General features: G+C 47.7%; 2 long non-coding RNA genes across 2 annotated transcripts; one reads left to right on the forward strand and one right to left on the reverse strand.

The window, feature by feature from the left end:
* Positions 1-15,817: 15,817 nt before the first annotated feature.
* On the reverse strand, positions 15,818-18,448 carry LOC308578833. Its single transcript, XR_014004154.1, has 2 exons — positions 18,353-18,448; positions 15,818-15,897 (listed from the first exon to the last, which is right to left on the reverse strand). It is a non-coding gene; the product is annotated as an uncharacterized lncRNA (long non-coding RNA).
* Positions 17,463-19,744, forward strand: LOC308578814. Its single transcript, XR_014004134.1, has 3 exons — positions 17,463-18,092; positions 18,420-18,959; positions 19,222-19,744. It is a non-coding gene; the product is annotated as an uncharacterized lncRNA (long non-coding RNA).
* Positions 19,745-21,525: the final 1,781 nt, after the last annotated feature.

Consider the following 21,525-nt stretch of genomic DNA (forward strand, 5'->3'; position numbering starts at 1 on the left):
CTTGCGGGGCACCACTGTATGCCCGGGTGTTCAATGACCTTCCCACCCAGGGCTGCCACTCTCGAAAGAGGGCGAGCCCCCTCTGCGCTGGCCCTAAATAGGGCAGGCCACGCCCCCCAGCCAGCCGATTGGCTGGCTGGGGGGCAGACGCAGCCGGGATTCCCCTGCTCCCGCGGGGGCTGAAACCAGCCCCCGCTCACGTGGGGGTGGGCGTGAAGCCCGCAACCCCACCTCCTGGACAGGCCGGAAGTGGCTTTAATAGCCATTTACATTGTGATCCACCTTGAGGTGTTTTGACAAAGGATGGGATATAGATTGTTTAAATAAGTCAACATGCAAATAAATTAATTCCTATATCCTCCATTAATTTGTATAATCCATTTTTAAGGCCATCATTTCATATTGTGGTAGAAAATTCAAATGTGTAACTTTGTGTTGTATGAATAAGTACTTTCTTTTGTCTGTCCTGAATCTTGGAACATTTGCAGCTTCAATGGATGACTCTGGGTTCTAATATAATGAGTGGAAGAAAAACTTCTCTTACCCACTTTCTCTGTATCATGCTTAATTTCATATGCCTCTATCATCTCTGTCTTCAACTCGCCTTTTTTTCTTTCTGAAGTGAAAGGCAGACGGAAGCAGTTCTTATTCCAAAATACTCTAAAAGTACACTTTTGTGCTGCAAATGTAAGGAATGTGCTTCACTGTACTACTAAGATACACAATTTGTATCTTAGTAGTACAGAATTTTTGCAGAACTCTGCAAAATGGGTTGCAGAATGGGAGAATCAAGCAGCTTGACCAGAACCCAGTTAAGCCAGGATCTTGGATTTGAGGAAACAAGAGAAGAGGGGGAAACAGACATTTCGGCTTTGTAAAGGAAATATACGATCCTTTTATAGATTCTGCTGTTATATAAACATTCAAATTTTGCATGTAAATTTGTTTGGGGATTATGGCATGGACTTGTTAAACCTGACCCACCCTGGGATCAAATTGCAAGGTAGTAGATTCATTGAAAAATAGCATTGAAAAATAGGCTGTATATAGTTGGCAAAAGACTTTAGTACTTGAACTGGTGGACTGGAAGGCTTGTAGCCAGAAGGTATATTGGAGAACCAGAACAAAGGATGAAGAGATCAAGGCATGATCTCAAGAGACAAAGGAAGAAACCCTGCTAAAGGGCACCATTCTAACATCTTAAGAACTGCCTGGCTGTCATATGTTGATAGGGAATGTTTTAGGCTGGAGGGAAAGTAGATTTGCTTTTAACTCTTTGTTTATATGCTCTTCTGCTCCAAATGGAAGGAAAGCTATGCATATTTACAGCTATTCCTATGTTAAACCTATTCCCCAACAATTACCTTAAAACCACCGAAGTCTTTTACTAAACTTTTGTTATTGTTTTCATATAACTTGCATGTTGTTGTTGTTGTTTATTTTTTAAAAAATATTTATTACTTTTCCAACAATTTAAACACTACACACACAAAAAAGAACAATACAATACAATACACAAACACTACATAACACTAACACATTAAACTAACAAAACAAAACAAAAACAATTTAAAACACATCAAACAATTTCAGTATCTTATCTTTCATTCACTTATTTCAACGACCTCCTCACACCTCCCTTTTTGTATTCCACTTCTGTTAATTGTTTCAGCAATTCCTTTCCATCTTCCTCTGTTTTCTATCCTATAATTATCTTAACACATTTTAACCTTATTTTTTCCTTTAATATTCTATTAATCTATTTATACTTAATTCCTTATAACATTTCTACTAAAGCCATATAACTTCATTCCAACATTCTTCTAACATTCATTAATTTTACAGTATTTCTGTAAATAGTCTTTAAACTTTTTCCAGTCTTCTTCCACCGACTCTTCTCCCTGGTCTCGGATTTCTGCCAGTCATTTCCGCCAGTTCCATATAGTCCATCAACTTCATCTGCCATTCTTCCCGGGTGGGTAAATCTTGTGTCTTCCAATACTTCGTGATGAGTATTCTTGCTGCTGTTGTTGCATACGTAAAAAAAGTTCTATCCTTCTTTAACACCAATTGGCCGAACATGCCCAGGAGAAAGGCCTCTGGTTTCTTCAGGAGGGTATATTTAAATACCTTTTTCATTTCGTTATAAATCATCTCCCAGAATGTCTTAATCCTTGGGCATGTCCACTAAAGGTGAACTCTAATCCTCAGATTCGTCTGTATTTCTTTAAGTTCAATCATAGCAAGCGTCAACTTATGTTCATCAAGTTGCCTCTGTAGGGCTGGGACTCTCTCTCCAGTTGTGTTACTTTACATTCAGCAGCAACGGCTTTCTCCCTGGCTTCCTCTGCAGTTTGCCGTATCAAAGTAGATTCCTGTATCAATTTCTGGATGGTTTCTGTATTGGTATTATTTATACTTTCTGTATTTAAGTCGATTTTAGTAGTTGCAACATCCACTTTTGCATTTATCGCGTCTATTTTCTTGTTAAGCTGTTCCAGTGAATCATTTATCTTATCTAATGCAACCGCTAAGGTCTCTTCTGTCGACATTCCTCTTGGTTTTGAGTGTACTGGTGCAGAGGCAGCAGCAGAAGAAGCAGGGGGGCCTGATGTTGAGCCTCTCCTGGGTTGCTGCCAAGTCCTCCCAGACCTTAATGTTTTTTCAGCAGTTGACTGGTCTATTTTTTCCTTTCCATTTGCCATAGCGCTTAAAAGATTCAAGGTCAGTCCCAGAGTCTCACAGTTTTTTATCTTGCAGCTGGAAATTCCCCTAGCCCAGCTCTTATAAAGCAACCAGTTTCAAAGGCTTCCACTAGGGGGAAACAGTTTCTATTTATATTAGTTAGTAATGCCCTCTTTTAAACACAGTTCAAACAATCCAAAGTTAGTTTCAGTTTTCAGTTACTTTTACTCCTTTTTAAAAGCAGCCGGAGACCGTAGAAACAATGTATTTCTCTTATTTAGCTAACTGGCAATGAACGTTCTAAACGCTGTCAATGAACGTTCCAAAAGACATCAGTCCTACTAGCAGCCCGTTTCCAGGGTCAGAGCGGCGGTATTTTAGCTCTCTTCACTCTCTCCTACAGGCATTCTCACTCCACAACTCCCCCCCCCCTCTTCTCCTGCCTCCAAGGGGGGGGTTAATGTTCTTTACCGATGGAAATTTAGTCTTTTACAAAAGGCTTTCCAAGACTTCAGCTTGCAGCCTCATTGCTTCAGCCTATTTACAAAAGGGGGAAGGCAGACTTCCTGTATTGAACTTCCCCGTTTCGATACCAAATTGAACGCTTAAAAATCCAATTCTCCCGCTTCAGCTCTACTCACGGGTAATTACTTTGAAGTCAAATTGTCCACAGGAAAAAGTCAGTGCTCTCCGGCAACAGTTATGCGGCTTCACTCCGTGGAAGAAGCAGATGATTCGAAGCACCGCGCTGCTCACCCCACGTCGCTCCGGACCCCCGAAACTGGGTTTCCCCATGAGTAGGGGAGGCGCAAAGGGTGCCCGCCGAATCCCACGCTCACAGGCTTCTCCCACCTGTGATTTTTGCAGGTCTCCGCCTTTGCCGTGGCGGCCAGACCCAAATTCCCACGGAGCAAATTCTTCCCGATCAGAGAAATTCCACCATTACCGGAGGCACCAACCTGGAAGTCTTGTGTTGTTGTTGTTGTTTAGTCGTTTAGTCGTGTCCGACTCTTCATGACCCCATGGACCAGAGCACGCCAGGCACTCCTATCTTCCACTGCCTCCCACAGTTTGGTCAAACTCGTGTTTGTAGCTTCGAGAACACTGTCCAACCATCTCGCCCTCTGTCGTCCCCTTCTCCTTGTGCCCTCCATCTTTCCCAACATCAGGGTCTTTTCCAGGGAGTCTTCTCTTCTCATGAGGTGGCCAAAGTATTGGAGCCTCAGCTTCGCGATCTGTCCATCCAGTGAGCACTCAGGGCTGATTTCCTTAAGAATGGATAGGTTTGATCTTATTGCAGTCCATGGGACTCCTCTAGCACCATAATTCGAAAGCATCGATCCTTCGGTGATCAGCTTTCTTTATGGTCCAGCTCTCACTTCCATACATCACTACTGGGGAAAATAACTTGAATGGTCTCCTTTAATAGGCTGCCCCATGTCTAGTGCCACACGCTAAGATACCTGGAAGTGTTCTTGGGGGAGACACAGGGAATTTTAGGCCGATTGGTGAAAGACAACGACTATTTCACTTGGTGGCAGAAAAGGTGTAAAAGAAAGGGATCTACTCCAACCAGGCTGCATCTCCCTCTCCTCATCACAGCACAGGACCCAAGAAAACTGGAGTGCTGTGGCAGGCTTCAATGAAAGTGAGCATCTTCTTTCACACAATCTCCCCCACTTTGTTTTCCATCCAGTCTCACTATTCTGTGACATTTTGGTTGGTCAACAGTTTTAAGCTTTAGCCATGCACACTAATGTAACCTACCTCTTCCTCTGCTTAGCTTCTTTGGTAGTTTCCTCCTTAGGGGGGGAAATATGATTTTTTTAAAATTTGATGTGCAGAGGATTGGCAAATGGCACCCAAAATGATCTCAGCATCCCTGCGGTGAAGTAAGGGGAAGCACTTCATCCTTTCTCCTGCCTGCTACACCACAGCACAGATCCTTCCTGAGGCTCTAGGCTTGTCATACTATCAGACTCAATGCAGTCATCACAAGGGATGGCTGAACCTCAACATTCATTTAAGGAAAAAGTTCTCCCAAAGGTTTTTTGAGCCTCTTGGAACCAAAATGTGTCAAATCACAGGATCTTCTATAAGGCTGAGATTTTTGAATCTGAAAAGACAAGGTGAAAAAGAGAGCACAACACTTTCCTCTGTTGCCAGTTAAGTATGGAGGAGGAATTTGATTCTGCTTGTATTTAATGAATCATAGAATTATAGAGTTGGAAGAGACCACAAGGGCCATCGAGTCCAACCCCCTGCCAAGCAGGAAACACCATCAGAGCACTCCTGACATATGGTTGTCAAGCCTCTGCTTAAAGACCTCCAAAGAAGGAGACTCCACCACACTCCTTGGCAGCAAATTCCACTGTCAAACAGCTCTTACTGTCAGGAAGTTCTTCCTAATGTTTAGGTGAAATCTTCTTTCTTGTAGTTTGGATCCATTGCTCCGTGTCCGCTTCTCTGGAGCAGCAGAAAACAACCTTTCTCCCTCCTCTATGTGACATCCTTTTATATATTTGAACATGGCTATCATATCACCCCTTAACCTCCTCTTCTCCAGGCTAAACATGCCCAGCTCCCTTAGCCGTTCCTCATAAGGCATCGTTTCCAGGCCTTTGACCATTTTGGTTGCCCTCCTCTGGACACGTTCCAGTTTGTCAGTGTCCTTCTTGAATTGTGGTGCCCAGAACTGGACACAGTACTCCAGGTGAGGTCTGACCAGAGCAGAATACAGTGGCACTATTACTTCCCTTGATCTAGATGCTATACTCCTATTGATGCAGCCCAGAATTGCATTGGCTTTTTTAGCTGCCGCGTCACACTGTTGGCTCATGTCAAGTTTGTGGTCAACCAAGACTCCTAGATCCTTTTCACATGTACTGCTCTCAAGCCAGGTGTCACCCATCTTGTATTTGTGCCTCTCATTTTTTTTGCCCAAGTGCAATACTTTACATTTCTCCCTGTTAAAATTCATCTTGTTTGTTTTTGCCCAGTTCTCTAATCTGTCAAGGTCGTTTTGAAGTGTGATCCTGTCCTCTGGGGTGTTAGCCACCCCTCCCAGTTTGGTGTCATCTGCAGATTTGATCAGGATGCCCTTGAGTCCATCATCCAAGTCGTTGATAAAGATGTTGAATAAGACCGGGCCCAAGACAGAACCCTGTGGCACCCCACTAGTCACTCTTCTCCAGGATGAAGAGGAACCATTGATGAGCACCCTTTGGGTTCGGTCAGTCAGCCAGTTACAAATCCACTGAGTGGTAGCATAGTCAAGACCGCATTTTACCAGCTTCTTTACAAGAATATCATGGGGCACCTTGTCAAATGCCTTGCTGAAATCAAGGTAGGCTACATCCACTGTGTTCCCTTCATCTACCAGGCTTGTAATTCTGTCAAAAAACGAGATCAGGTTAGTCTGAAATGACTTATTTTTCAGAAATCCATGCTGACTATTGGTGATCACAGCATTCCTTTCTAGGTGCTCACAGACTGTTTGCTTAATGATCTGCTTCAGAATCTTCCCTGAGATTCTAGAGAAATGAGAAATGGCCTGACGTGCACTTTCAGAAACAAAATTATCAAGGGCATATAAACTCTCTTATGAGGAAAGGTTGCAGCGTTTGGACTTTTCTCTATACTCAAAAAGTAAGTAACAGGTGACATGCTAGTTCAGGGATCAGCAACCTTTTTCGACCATGGGCCGGTCCACCGTCCTTCAGACCATGTGGTGGGCTGGACTATATTTTTTTGGGGGGAATGAACAAATTCCTATGCCCCACAAATAACCTAGAGATGCATTTTAAATAAAAGCACACATTCTACTCATGTAAAAACACGCTGATTCCCGGACCATCTGCGGGCTGGATTGAGAAGGCGATTGGGCTGGATCTGGCCCCCAGGCCTTAGGTTGCCTACCCCTGTGCTAGTTTATAAAACTATACATGGGATAGAAAAAGTGGACAAAGGTTTTTCTCCTTCCTTTATAACACTAGAACTCATGGACATCCAATGAAGTTGCAGAATTTAGGACAAATAAAAGAAAGTTCTCACTCCCAGTGATGGCAGAGATGGCCAACAACTTGGATAGCTTTAAAAGAGGACTAGGTAACTTCATGGAGGCGGAGACTATCAATGGGTACTAGCCACGATGGCTGGGTGGCTGTGCTCTGTCTCCTGAGTTGGAAGCAATAATGCTTCTGAATACCAATAGCTGGAAACCAAAAGCAAGATGAGTGCTCTTGTGCTCAGGTCCTGCTTGCAGGATTCCCACAGGCATCCAGTCAGCCACTGTGAGAGCAGATGGGCCATTGGCTTGCTCTAGCAGGCTCTTACTATTCCAAAGCACAACAATCCTTTGAAATGTGTGCTTCTCTGCATTCTGCAATGGAGCTCCCCACACAAACAATCTGTACAAAAAGTACATATACTAGGGTGTCAGGGCTGCCACTCAGTCCCAGCTCACATAGGACCACGTTAGCCAGCGTTCAGGTTAAAAGAGTCTTTATTGGATTACAGGTTCCATTTCCAAACTGCAACGTGCAGCCCTACTTCTTCTAGGTCAGACCGGCGAAGACCCGTCTGAGTCTCCGCCTCTAGCACACCAGCTTAATACCCTAGCCTTGCTCCACCTCCTGCGCCTTTCCTTCCGTCTCTGGGTCCTTCTGCCCCCCGGGGTCTCTTCTTTCCTACTCTCTTCTGACGCGGACCCCCCTGACCCTTCCGCCTCCTTGCGGCGGGCTTTGGGACCTGGCTCACTCTCTGGGCTGCTTACTGCGCCAGCTTCCGCTACATTTGAACTTGGCGCGCGCGCCCAACTCTCAACCTTCCTCTTGATCGTTTCGTCGCTCCCCGAGGTGGGCGTGACTACTCCTGACTGATGCCCTCCCTCCTTCTGAAAGCCTCCGGAACCCGATATCTGGTCCCCTTTCTCCCCGCTGCTCCCGGCTGGGTACGTGGGTCCCGATCTCCAACTGCTGCTCTCTGATTCCTCTCTGGACCCTTCTTCCTGGGGTGTCCCCCTGTTTTCCCCCCTTGCTCTGACCGCTGGCGCTCCCTTCTGGGAATCCTCGGACTCACTGGATAAGCTCGGCGATCTCGGTTCGTCATCCCCACTCATCTTCCCTTCGTATTCCTCCCCCTCGCTCTCTGTCTCCTCCCTTCTCTGCGTCTCTGCTCCTGAACCCCTGACATCCATCCCCCCCTCGAAGCCCCCCCTTCCCCCCTCCCCACTTTCAAGGGTGGTTGCTGGGTGCTCCATTATCACAGGAGTGAATGCCGGATACAGTTCGCTCCTCGTCGCTGGCCGCCAACTGAAGACCTCCGAGTCTTCCTCCTCGCGTTCGTCAACGTTGAGCTGCTCCGCCTCCATTTCAGTGCCGCCGTGCTCGAAACCGAGATCCTCCCCGCACACGTCCATGTCAGTCTCTGCGTCGGTCGCTGGACCTGGCATCCCCAGCCACCTCCGGCGCCACTGCTCCTCTGGCCGATCGTCCCACCAATACGAGGTGTCGGACGCCGAACCCTCCGGTGACCCCTCTGGGGAACGTGCGCGCTGTGCGGGCTCCCCGTCCGAGTCGAAGCCATGGAACGTGCTGGAGGAAAGTGTGGGCGTGAACAACCAGTCGTCGAAGAAGCCTGCTGGCATGGGTCTGTGTGGGAAAAGGGCATGAAACTCGTCCTTGAGCAGGAGTTCCTCCAAAGCGTAGTCTGGCACCCAGCTATTAGCACTAGCCCGGGTGCCCTCTCTGGCTAGGAGGTATTCCACTCCGTCTTCCCCCCATCTGGAGTCCAAAATCTCCGTGACTTCGTTGATGGGGTCCTGCTGTGGCAATCTTCCCGCCTCCGTCCGCTCCTGAGACGGACTCGGTGCTGTTCCTGGTTCCTGGAACCTGTGAGGTGTCCTGTAGGGAGTGAGCACCGACCTGTGGAACACCGGATGCATCCTGGAACCCTCCGGTAGCACCAGCCTGAAAGCTACTGGGTTGATCTGCGCTTCGACTTGGTATGGACCGAGTTGCTTGTGCCCCAACTTCTTTTTGGCTAACGATCTGGTCGGCACTGCGTGGGCTGCCAACCAGACCCAGTCTCCCACTCGGATCTCTTCGCCAACCCGCCTGTGCTTGTCCGCTTGCACCTTGTATGCGTGCTTCGCTAGCTCCAGCTGCCGTCGGAGTTGATCGTGGACCTCCTGCAACTCAGACGCGAAAGCGTCCGCCGTCTGCGGTTCCCCTTCCCCCACTCTGTCCAGTCCCGGGAAGGTTCTGGGATTCCTCCCATTGTTGGCGAAGAACGGCGTCACCCCTGTGGACACGTGCTTCGTGTTGTTGTAGGCGAACTCGGCGAGCAGCAGGTAATCCACCCACGTCGCCGGCTGTTGATTGGCATAGCATCTCAGGTACTGCTGCATGATGGCATTGACCCTCTCCGCTTGCCCGTTGGTCTGTGGGTGTCTCGCTGATGTCAGGTTGATCTTGACGTTCAGGAAGCCCATCAGCTTCTGCCAGAAATTCGAGATGAACTGGCGACCGCGGTCGGACAGTATAGACCGCGGCAGCCCGTGCACTTTGAACACGTGATCTATGAACAGTTTGGCTGTTTGTTCTGCCGTGGCCACCTTCGCACACGGTATGAAGTGTGCCATCTTGGTGAACAAGTCCACCACCACTAGTACAGCTGTCTTGCCTCTCGAGCTGGGTAGATCCGTGACAAAGTCCAGGGCCACCCTCTCCCACGGTTCAAACGGCGTTTGCAGCGGTTCCAGCAGTCCCGCCGGTGGTTTGTGCACCGGCTTGGCCCTCTGGCAGGTGTCGCACCTCGCGACGTAGTCCGCGACTTCCCCTCTCAGTCTGGGCCACCAAAAGTCCCTTGCGACTAATTCCACCGTTTTTTCCGTGCCAAAGTGCCCGGCCGTGGGTGCGTCGTGCAACTGCTGCAGTACCTTGGCGCGAAGTTCATCTCCCGGCACGTAGATGGCCCCTTTACGTAAGAGCAAGCCGTCCCGTATCTGGAACTCGTCGCTCTTCGCCGTGCCCTTGTGCACCTCGGCCATCTTCGCCTGCGCGAATGAGTCGTCCTGCAACGCCCGCCGCACCGCATCCAGGTCTACTGTGGCTGAAGCGCACGCCCACGCTGTTGGCGCGAAGATGTGCATGGCTGCCGCTGGCGTCGCCTCTTCGAGGTATTGCGGTTTTCGGGACAGTGCATCCGCCATGATGTTGGTGTTGCCTGGGACGTACTCTATTCGGAAATCGAAGTCAGCAAAGAACTCCGCCCAACGTATCTGCCTCTGGTTCAGGAACTTCGCCGTGCGCCAGTGCTCCAGATTCTTGTGGTCCGTGCAGACCTGCACCGTGTGCTTGGCGCCGATCAGGAAGTGTCTCCACGCCTTGAAGGCTGCATGAATGGCAAGCAACTCCCTGTCCCAGATGATGTAGTTCTGCTCCGACTTGCTGAGCTTTCTGGAGTAGAACGCTCCCGGCCTCCAGACCCCCTGTGGGTCCCTCTGCAGCAGGACAGCTCCCACTGCTCTATCGGACGCGTCCGTCTCTACCCGCATCGGTCTGCTGGGGTCGATATGCAGCAGTTGCTCTTCCGACGCGAAGAGACGCTTGAGTGCCTGAAAGGACTGCTCCGCCTGCTCCGTCCAGATGAATTTCTTTTTCTTGGAGCTTAGCGTGTCCGTAATAGCCGCCGTCTGCATCGCGAACCCTTTGATAAACTTGCGATAGAAGTTGGCGAAGCCGACAAACCGCTGGACCTCCTTCCGGTTGTGCGGGCTCTTCCAATCCAACACCGCCCGAACCTTGGCGCTGTCCATGGCTAGCCCCTTGTCCGACAACTTGTAACCCAAGAAATCCACCTCCGTCGTGTCGAACTGGCACTTCTCCAGTTTGGCGTACAGTCTATGCTGCTGCAACCTCTCCAGCACCTCCCGAACGTCTTGGTCATGCGCTTGCTGCGACTCGGAGAATATCAGGATGTCATCCAGAAAGCAGACGCACTTCTTGTAGAGGAGTCCCGCCAACACATGATGCATGAAAGCTTGAAAACAGTGAGAACCGTTTTGCAATCCAAACGGCATCACTCTGTACTCGTAGGTGCCCAGAGGCGTGAACATGGCTGTCTTCCACTCATCGCCCTCCCTCATGCGGATGAGATTGTACGCCCCTCGCAGGTCCAACTTGGTAAACACGCGTCCCTTGCGTACCGTCGCCAGTAGGTCGTCAATCCTGGGCATGGGGAAATCAGAGGGCTTGGTCATCTTGTTCAAGAGGCGAAAATCCACCACCAGCCTTTTTTGGGGCGTGTCCTTCTTCTTCACAAAGAAAACAGGACTGCCCCCTACTGCTCTGGACTCCCGGATGAAACCGCGCTCCAAATTGTGATCTATGAACTGTTTGAGTTCCTGTAGTTCATCCTCAGACATGGAATACAGCTTCCCCTTCGGTAGCGTCGCCCCTGGTAGGAGGTCAATCTTGCAGTCATATTGCCTGTGCGGTGGTAACTTGTCTGCCTCCTTCTCGCAGAAGACCTCCAGAAAGTCTGCGTATTTGTGGGGGACTGCTTGCAACGTTCCCAACTGCAGTTGTGATTCCTCCTCCTCTCCCTCCTGGCCGGTCAGGATGCAGTGTTCTGCGCAGTAAGAGGAGCCGAAGATCAGCTGTCGCTGGTACCAAGCCAGTGTCGGACTGTGCCTGTCCAGCCAACTCATGCCCAACACAATGGGTGTGTCCGACAGTCGGGTGACGTTAAAACTGATGACTTCCCTGTGGTTGCCAAGGCGCATCACCATTGGCAGCGTTTGCTTCACCACCTGCCCCCCCAGCAACTCCCTGCCATCCACCGTGACGACTTGCAGGGGCAGAGTGGCCGGTAATAGCTGTATAGCGTGCTGCTCCACAAAATCCTGTGCTATAAAGTCTGCGTTGCTTCCAGAATCCACAGAAAGCGGCACTTCGATAGTGACGCCATCGGGCAGCTGGAGAGATGCTGTGAGTTGCACTACTGGTTTGGGTGGGAGGGGGTCCGTGGGTTGCAAGATCGCTGGGGACTGCTTCAGTGATGCGTCTGGCTGGGCCCCAGTGCCTCTGTCTCCAGCCAGACATCGTCGTTTCCCTGCTGGTGTTCGCTGTGTTGCGTGGCCGCTTTCACCGTTGCGGAGGCTGCAGTGTGCTTGGAGCTCCTCTGGGGACACTCTTTCGCCAAGTGTTGAGAGCTGTCGCATATATAACACTTCCTGGTCCCTCTAGGAGGTTTAGTCTTGACTGCCGCCGGTGCAGGGGCTCTGGTAGCTGACTGAGCCCGGGCGCCTCCCACCTCCATAGGTTCCACTCCCCCTCCTGGCGGAGGTGTGGATTGCGCACGCGCAGCTTCCCTGGGAACGAAAGAGAAACTTCTCGCTGCTTCGCGCCCTCCCCGTCCTTCATCTCTGCACCACGGACGTTCTTCCAGCCTCACCCCCACAGTCAGCGCCCTTTGGACCACCTCCTGCGTGCTCCGGGGCCTCTCCCCCCTCGCAATTTCGTCTTTAACAGCACTGCTCAAACCCTCCCAGAATAGGTCTCTGACTGGGGGCGAATCCCGGTCCCATTCCAAGGCACTGACCAGCGCAAAAAAGCGGGCGTGATACTGGCGTACGCTCGCCCTCCCTTGTTTCAGTCCATGAATCTCCCGTCGGGCAAGATCCATGTCAATGGTAGATAAAAAGCACGCATCCATCGCTTTGATAAAGGCATCTGCATTCTGAAGCGCCGGATCTTTATCCCTCCACAAATTGCGTAGCCACGCTTTAGCATCCCCATGCAAATGGGATAGTATAAACCCCACTTTCTCTTCCTCATCCCTAAAGTCTTTCGCCAGCAGTTGCAGTGCGCACATTACGTCTGCTCGAAAATTGGGGTACTGTTGTAAATTCCCATCGAAGTGAGCCACAAGCCCTCCTGCTCTCCGTGCCAACCCAACCCCCTCCGGTCTGGGTCCTGGCTGCCCATGCTTAACCAATGCTTCAAACCTGGCGTGGAGATCTCTGTAGGCGGCTGCCGCATCCTCCTCCCTTTTCTTGGATGCCTGTACCTCCGCGTTCAATTGGGTCACTGCCTGTTGCAGCGCTGAAATTTTCTCTGCTTCCGTCATCTCTGCCAACCGTTGTGAGCTTGCTCCCAAACACCAATTTCCTCCTCTCGCTGCTTCTGCCTCCGCTGCGAGGTATCAGGTGTCCGAAGCTTTAATGGGACGGGTCTTACTGTCAGGGCTGGCACTCAGTCCCAGCTCACATAGGACCACGTTAGCCAGCGTTCAGGTTAAAAGAGTCTTTATTGGATTACAGGTTCCATTTCCAAACTGCAACGTGCAGCCCTACTTCTTCTAGGTCAGACCGGCGAAGACCCGTCTGAGTCTCCGCCTCTAGCACACCAGCTTAATACCCTAGCCTTGCTCCACCTCCTGCGCCTTTCCTTCCGTCTCTGGGTCCTTCTGCCCCCCGGGGTCTCTTCTTTCCTACTCTCTTCTGACGCGGACCCCCCTGACCCTTCCGCCTCCTTGCGGCGGGCTTTGGGACCTGGCTCACTCTCTGGGCTGCTTACTGCGCCAGCTTCCGCTACATTTGAACTTGGCGCGCGCGCCCAACTCTCAACCTTCCTCTTGATCGTTTCGTCGCTCCCCGAGGTGGGCGTGACTACTCCTGACTGATGCCCTCCCTCCTTCTGAAAGCCTCCGGAACCCGATATCTGGTCCCCTTTCTCCCCGCTGCTCCCGGCTGGGTACGTGGGTCCCGATCTCCAACTGCTGCTCTCTGATTCCTCTCTGGACCCTTCTTCCTGGGGTGTCCCCCTGTTTTCCCCCCTTGCTCTGACCGCTGGCGCTCCCTTCTGGGAATCCTCAGACTCACTGGATAAGCTCGGCGATCTCGGTTCGTCATCCCCACTCATCTTCCCTTCGTATTCCTCCCCCTCGCTCTCTGTCTCCTCCCTTCTCTGCGTCTCTGCTCCTGAACCCCTGACATAGGGGAAAGGGTATCTGAAGAAGTGTGCATGCACACGAAAGCTTATACCAAGAACTAACTTAGTTGGTCTTTAAGGTGCTACAGGAAGGAATTTTTTTATTTTAGAAAAATGCTTGTTAGTGAAACTACCAAAAAAACCATTGTTAGCATAATGACTTGCAAAGTGCGTAATTAGTGAAAACTACATACAAAAATGTATTTACTGGGAGAAAATGGCACTAAAACGCTAATGAATTTTCATGAGGATTCTTGTTTAGAATAATTGCCAATTGCTGTAGAAACGTGGAGAACTGAATTTAAGACCAGAAGAACGAGAAACTTAGAGAACTGCAATTCATCCATTCTTAGTTGGCAGCTAGAGTTCTAAGAAACAGATCAGGGTGAAGAAAATGATCGAGGCTGGTTCTGGAGGTAGGAGAAGGGGCAGATAGTTTTCTGGTTTTATTGCCGCTTTTTGCAATACCTTCCTAGCTAGTTTTCATTGAGCCTGGTATGGCTTCAGCCTCTAGGCGGCTTATTAAACTTCCCAAATCAAAGCCAATTATTCATCAGCTGAAAATCCATGGAAAATTGTTCATGCTTATTTTCCATGCAAACCATCTTTCTTTTTTTAATCCTTTGCTAGAGATCTGACTTTTTTCAGACCCAAGAGGGAGAATAGTAAGTGATCAAGAGAAAAAGCCCCTGATCATGAAACTTACAGGAACAAATAAGCATGGGCAGCTGTTAGCACTGCATCCAGCTGGTGGTTTCTGATTGCTTTAAAAATTGTTATCTTTTTGGTGCCCATTCAAGTATCAACAAATTACATTCCCCTTGGGTTGTCAGTTCAAATCCATCCCAGGTCAACCCAAAAGGCATTACATTCTGGATGGTTGCTTAGCTCAGTGCAGTGAAAGGGTGGGATTAGTTGGTGGTGGTGTCAAAAGCATAATGGAAGACACAGCTTTTGGGGTCTCAGTCAGTATACTCAGGCGAGATGACTAGGAGCCAATGACTACCTCCTTTAATCTCATTGTACACTTCGGTAAACAATGGTCACACCGGCTTTCCACAGCCTGGTGCCCTCCAGATGTTCAGCCCCTCCAGACACCCTTTTCATACTATATTCACGATGATTTGTGCTTATGATGCTCTCAGGGTGTAGTATGCAACCCTGTTTTCAATACTGCTTGTGCCTGCAAATGTTCTGGGATAGGCATGCTGCTCCATTTCTAATCTGCGCATGTCACAAAGCTTCCTGCTGAAATCTTGTAATTTATGTCACAAGTGTTCTGGCTTGTTTGTTTGTCTGAACTCTTGCTTTTGTACAGTACCAAGACTGCCTCTCTCAATGGCAATAATGCAGTAACATTGCGGAAACTTTGCAGAACAACTAGTAAAGCAGAATGATTTGTGAACAGCCCAGTTTGAATCCACCGCAAATGCACTGTTGAATCAATGACATGTTGCAGACTACACCGGCAGAAAAACACACACCCAATTCTGGAGGAGCCCTTAGTCGGGAGTTAAATTCCCACAATTCCTGGCCTCTGGCCTGGCTGGCTGGGGCTGATGGAACCCAGAACCTTTGAAGGACACTAGGTTGGGGAGGGCTCCCTCAGAGCCCCTTACTTTTACAGTAGAATTGGCAATTGTTTTATCATTCGTGTGTTTGCTGCTCTGGGCTCCTTTGGGAGGAAGGGTAGGATATACATTTTAATAATAATGATAGTAATTATAATGATGATGATAATAATAATACTCAAGAGTCCATAGGCTGAGGAAGGTGGGGGGCACACTTTTGCTTCAAATGCACAAACATCAGCAAACATTGTCATAGCATAGGCCAAAGCATGTTTTCTTAGAAGTAAGCCCTTACTGTGCTCAATGGGGCATATCTCCTTGTTAGAGCATTTAAGGTTGCAGCTGAAGTTTCTTTGCGGATCAAAAATAAGTGTTGTTTCTAATTTTCCATAGCAAGCTGAGTTATAAACACCCCTCCACACACACACACACACACACACACACACACACACACACACGATTGTTAAATATTGTAGCATTTCAGGGTTTGTTTGTTTTTTGCTTGGAGTCTCTTGAGCTTTGACACAGAATTTTTTCCACAAGTCAAGACAAAAGCAAAAGTCATTTTTCCAAGCGAAGCAAGAGTCAGGGTTTATGTTGAGTGAAACATCCACACAGATCAGAACACACTCCTGTTTTTCAGTCTGTTACAGATAGAAACATTTGTGAGTGTAACACTGTACTTATTTGACTGTTTTAAGATGAGGGGTGTGTGTGTGTGTGTGTGTGTGTGTGTGTGTGTGTGTGTGTGTAACCTCAGGCTCAGGGGCCCAATGTGGCACCTCAGACCTCTTTATCTTACCCTTGCGACCGCTCCACAGCCACACCCCTTCTCCCCAGGCAACACTTCTTATTGACTTACCAATGTTGTTGCCTCGTTGGAATAAGTAGGATGGGGTGTATGATGGGGTGGGTATGTGAAGAAACTTGCATACTACTGTACACAGAAAAATGCTCACATTTGTGGCTCTCCTCACTTTTGCCTGTGGCACACTGGCATGTGACCCCTGGAAACCTAGCCAGGAGGAAATGTGGATCTTGTGTTGAAAAGAGTTCCCCACTCCTGGTTTAAGGCAACCTCTGTGAAGTGCGAAGCAGATGCTTATGGGTAAGAAGGCATCTCCACCATCTCATATCCACATAGATTTGGAGGATTCAATACAACCATCTCGCCTTCTGATGCACAGTAAATATCTTCATTTGGTCCTTCTCCCATGTGCTGCTTGTCTCCATTACCTTTGTGAAGCAGGCTGGTTGCAGACCACCTCGGAGGGGGACAGTGTAGCATAGTAGTTAGAGTTTGGACTAGGATCTGGGAGACCAAGGTTCAAATCCCCCCTCGGCCATGAAGCTCACTGAGTGACCTTGGGTCAGTCACTGCCTCTCAGCCTAAACAACATCACAGAGTTGTTGTGCAGATTCATAGAGGGGGAGAACCCTGTACTGTACCACAAGCTCCTTGGAGGAAAAAATGGGAGATAAAATGTGTGTGTGTGTGTGTGCGCGCGCGCGCGTGCACACACAGGCAGCACAACCACCAGCTAATTTAGCATCCACTCTATTACTGAGGCAACCAACTCTTGCTCTCCACAATATCCTTTCTAATTGTTTCTCCAGCTTAATTTTAACTGCACAGGGCCACAGAGCTTTCCAGCATCTCCCTTAAGAGACCTGCACACTGCTTAATAGATGGCTGGTTAATAGAGTTCACAGCCCTTGACATTATAATTTGATTTTGGATTTATAAATAATGCAGACCTGTTTCTAGACTTCGGTGTTTCCAAATATCCAGAATGCTCTCAAAGGGGCATTTGGTGCCCAAACTGAACATAGTCTGAGGCCCAATTCTCAAATACAACAGATGAGTCTGTAAGCCTGTTTTTAGATAGTACCACTATTTTATTTTATTTTATTTTATTTTATTTTAATCCCCCTGTACCCACAAAACTAGCATGTTGGGAAAGTGTCTAGTTTTGAATCCTAGTAAGAATCAAAGAAGAGCCCTTCTGGGTCAGACCTAATAATAATAGTAATAATAAAAATATCAAAAATGAATAATTTATTATCCACCTATCTGGCCAGGCCTCCCCAGCCACTCTGGGTGGCTTCCAAGAGGATATTAAAAATATAATAAAAGATCAAACATTAAAAGCTTCCCTAAACAGGCTATACAGTGGTACCTCAGGTTACATCAGGTTACAGACTCCGCTAACCCAGAAATAGTGCTTCAGGTTAAGAACTTTGCTTCAGGATGAGAACAGAAATCGTGCTCCGGCGGCACAGCGGCAGCGGGAGGCCCCATTAGCTAAAGTGGTGCTTCAGGTTAAGAACAGTTTCAGGTTAAGAACAGACCTCCGGAACAAATTAAGTACTTAACCCGAGGTACCACTGTAAAGATTCATCTTGCCAAGCATTGTGCTTCACATGGTGGCAGATCAGATGCCATTCAAGGAGCCCACAAGCAGGAGTCTGAGGGCAAAATTCCACTCCTAACGCTACTCCCCAGCAGTCAATATTGTGGTACACTGCCTCTGAACATAGAAGCTTCATAGAATCATCTTGACTCATATCTACCTGCCTCACAAGACTGCCCAGTTACCGTAAGCTAGTCCTCTGTCATCAACAGAATCACATCACCTCTTCAGAACCCATCTAGCGAGGAAGGAGGAGCAAAGTATTATGGGCAATAGCTTATCTCCCAGCTTCAAGAAGGTGTCAATCCCCTCTCACTGAGAGATGTGGGTGCCTTGCAAATGGCTAAATAAGGCTATACAATTAAAGCACTATGATACCATTTTAAACATTCATAGCTTTCTCTCAAAAGAGCCTGAGAAGTATTGTTTGTGAAGAGTGCTGAGAGATATTAGGTCAGGGGTCAGCAAACTTTTTCAGCAGGGAGCCGGTTCACTGTTCCTCAGACTTTATGGGGGGCCAGACTATATTTAGAAGGAGAAAAAATGAACGAATTCCTATGCCCCACAAATAACCCAGAGATGCATTTTAAATAAAAGCACACATTCTACTCATGTAAAAACACCAGGCAGGCCCCACAAATAACCCAGAGATACATTTTAAATAAAAAGGGCACATTCTACTCACTGATTCCCGGACCGTCCGTGGGCCAGATTTCGAAGGTGATTGGGCCAGATCTGGCCCCAGGCCTTAGTTTGCCTACCCATGTACTAGGAGATCCCTATTCCCTTCCCAGAGCTACAGTTCCCAGAGAGGTTTAACAATCAATTCCTCTTCACAGGGAACTCTGGGAATTGTAGTTCCGTGAGGGTGAAAGAGGCCTCCTAAGAATGCTCAGCACCTTTGACACACTACAACCCCCAGAATTCTTTGGAGGAAGCTGTCACTGTTTTAACAATATGGTGCAAATGTGGCCTAAAATGCATCTTCCAAACAAAACCCACCTTGGTCTGAAGTGCTTAAAAGATGACTGTAACAAACAGGTCCTTGCCCCTAAACTTCCACCTGGCTGTTCATGTTGCCAACTTATATGTGAGGAGACTGAAAGTCTGCTTGGAAAACAGCTACAACAGAGCAGCGAGACTTGAACACAAATGTTCTCTTTATTTTCTTAGAGGCCCATACTCCCCCTTCCTTTTCATCCTATTGACTTTCCTTATATTTCTGAAAACTGGCTGCTGGGGCCTGTGCATGCATTTGTGCCAGACTTAAAAGGCTATTTACCCCTCACATGGTGAGCCATTACAGTGGTACCTCGCAAGACGAATGCCTCGGAAGACGAAAAACTCGCAAGACGAAAGTTTTTCGGTTTTTGAGTTGCTTCGCAAGACGAATTTCCCTATGGGCTTGCTTCACAAGACAAAAACGTCTTGCAAGTTTGTTTCCTTTTTCTTAAAACCGCTTGAAGAGATGCAGTTGCGACGGACCGTGCTTCGCAAGACGAAAAATTCGCAAGACGAAAAAACTCGCAGAACGAATTAATTTCGTCTTGCGAGGCACCACTGTATTTCCCAAACAGCATGTATTTGTAAGTTGAATTGAAAAGGAAAAGCAACAAGCCCCCTGGAACTCTGGTGAGGAGCAGGTGAGCTGGATGCTCTCTCTGCCTTGCACATCCTGGTTTCACTTCCACCAGGTTAGAGGGGACATCAGGTAGGTGTGGCAATGGCCCTCGCACAGCTGCCAGAAGTGGATGTGCAGGGTAGCCCCCCGCAGGTGTGCTTCAGGAATGCTGCTGTCCTATTGCCAGCATTGAGGTTTGAGTCAGCTCTTAGTCCAATTACCTTTTGAACATTTTGTCCTTTGTCTTAGGCGGCAAAATGTCTTGGGCCAGCTCTGGGAGCAGCCATTATTATATCTTGTGGCAGCAAACACCATCAGTGAATTGTGTGTGGTTGAAGGAGCAGCTGTGACTTCTTTCTCTTTTGAACCTGTCTATCTATTTCATCACATTGCATTTCAAGCCTGCTGTTTTTATATATATATATATATATATATATATATATATATATATATATATATATATATATTAAAAACCCCACACAAAACAGTTTATACAGTGCAGATAAAAACTAGAAAATACAATGCTATTAATGCAATATTAAAATAACAACACATTAAAACCCAATACAGGGGTACCACAAGTTACAAACGCCTCAGGTTACAAACGCTTCAGGTTACAAACTCCGCTAACCTGGAAGAGTTCCCTCAAGTTGAGAACTTTGCCCCAGGATGAGAACGGAAATCGTGTGCCAGTGGCACAGCAGCAACAAGAGGCCCCATTAGCGAAAGCACGCCTCTAGGTAAGAACAGTTTCAGGTTAAGAACGGACCTCCGGAATGAATTAAGTTCGTAACTAGAGGTCCCACTGTAATATAATACACAATCAGAATACAGCAACAAATACGAAACCAATTTTGCAGTTCCTGGCATTAGGAGTCAGTGTCGTATAGTAGTTAGAATCTTGAACTAAGACGTGGGTTCAAATCCCCACTCAGCCGTTCACTGGGTGACCTTGGGCCAGTCACTTCCTCTCAGCCTGACCTACCTCACAGGATTTCTGTGAACATAAAACTGGGGTTGAGGACAGATAAATCATGGGTGCCACACTGAGATCCTTAGAGAAATGGTGGGATAGAAATGAAATAATAAATAACTAAATAATAAAAGCTTATTTATCTTATGCTGACAACGAAAGCTCAATATCAAAGGAACTTAAAAAACAAACAAAGGCACTTACTGCATTTCTAGAGGCAGGGAGATCCACAAACTGGGTGCCACAACAGAAAAGGCCTTGTATCAGGTCATTGCTCCCTACCCTCAGGCTATACTTACTGGTGGGATCACAGCTGAGCCTCCCCAGTAGATCTCACTGGCTGGCAGACTATAGGAAGAGTCAATCCTAAAAATATTTAGGCCCAAAGTTTATTTTATTTATTATATTTACACATCACCTTAATCTTCAAAGGAGCTCGAGGTGGTGTACACAGTTCTCCCCGCCCCCATTTCATCATCACAACAACCCTGTGAGGTAGGCTAGGCTAAGAGATGGTGTCTGGCCCAAGGTCACCCTGTGAGTTTCATGGCTGAGTGAACCTTGATCTCCCAGGTTCACTGAACAAAGCTGTACAGGTCCCAATTGACTGATGGCCCCATGTTTGCATATGGAGTTTGGGTTGGGGGGATGACATTATTATTATTATTATTATTATTATTATTAGTAGTAGTAGTAGTAGTAGTAAGTAGTAGTAGTAGTAGTACACTGTTCTATACCCACAGGTCTCAGGGTGGTTTACAATATAAAATCACAACATAAAAACACATGCATTTCAGACCTCTACATGCCCCATGTTAGTTGCCACTTTTTAAAACTAAAAACAAACAAACCCAACATTCTCCTCATAGGCAAGATGTTTCAATGCCTTGTTCATCTTGGTTGCCCGTTCCTGCACACTTCCAAGATCTATCAAAACCATAATCTAATTTTCTAGTGAAATCAGTCTCCATTCCACCAGAATTAATAAATCTGATCCTTCCAGTTCCAATTCAACTGCAGGGTTGCTTACTACTTCATTAGCTGCTTATGAGAAACAGAAGAAAGAGTGAGTGTCCTAACTCTTAGGAGCTGGGACTCTGCATTTTGCTGTCTATCTCAAGACTGAAACTACATCATAGATCCCTTCAGATTCACTTCCGTGGTCCCTGTGGCAATAGAAACACAGAGCTTTTTCACCTGTGCTCTGCTGGACAGTTCTTCACACAGTTGTTGGACATCAGCTCCAACCAGCACATCCAATGGT

This window comes from Podarcis bocagei (genome assembly GCF_964188305.1).
Source record: "Podarcis bocagei genome assembly, chromosome: Z".
NCBI classification, from domain to species: Eukaryota; Metazoa; Chordata; class Lepidosauria; order Squamata; family Lacertidae; genus Podarcis; species Podarcis bocagei.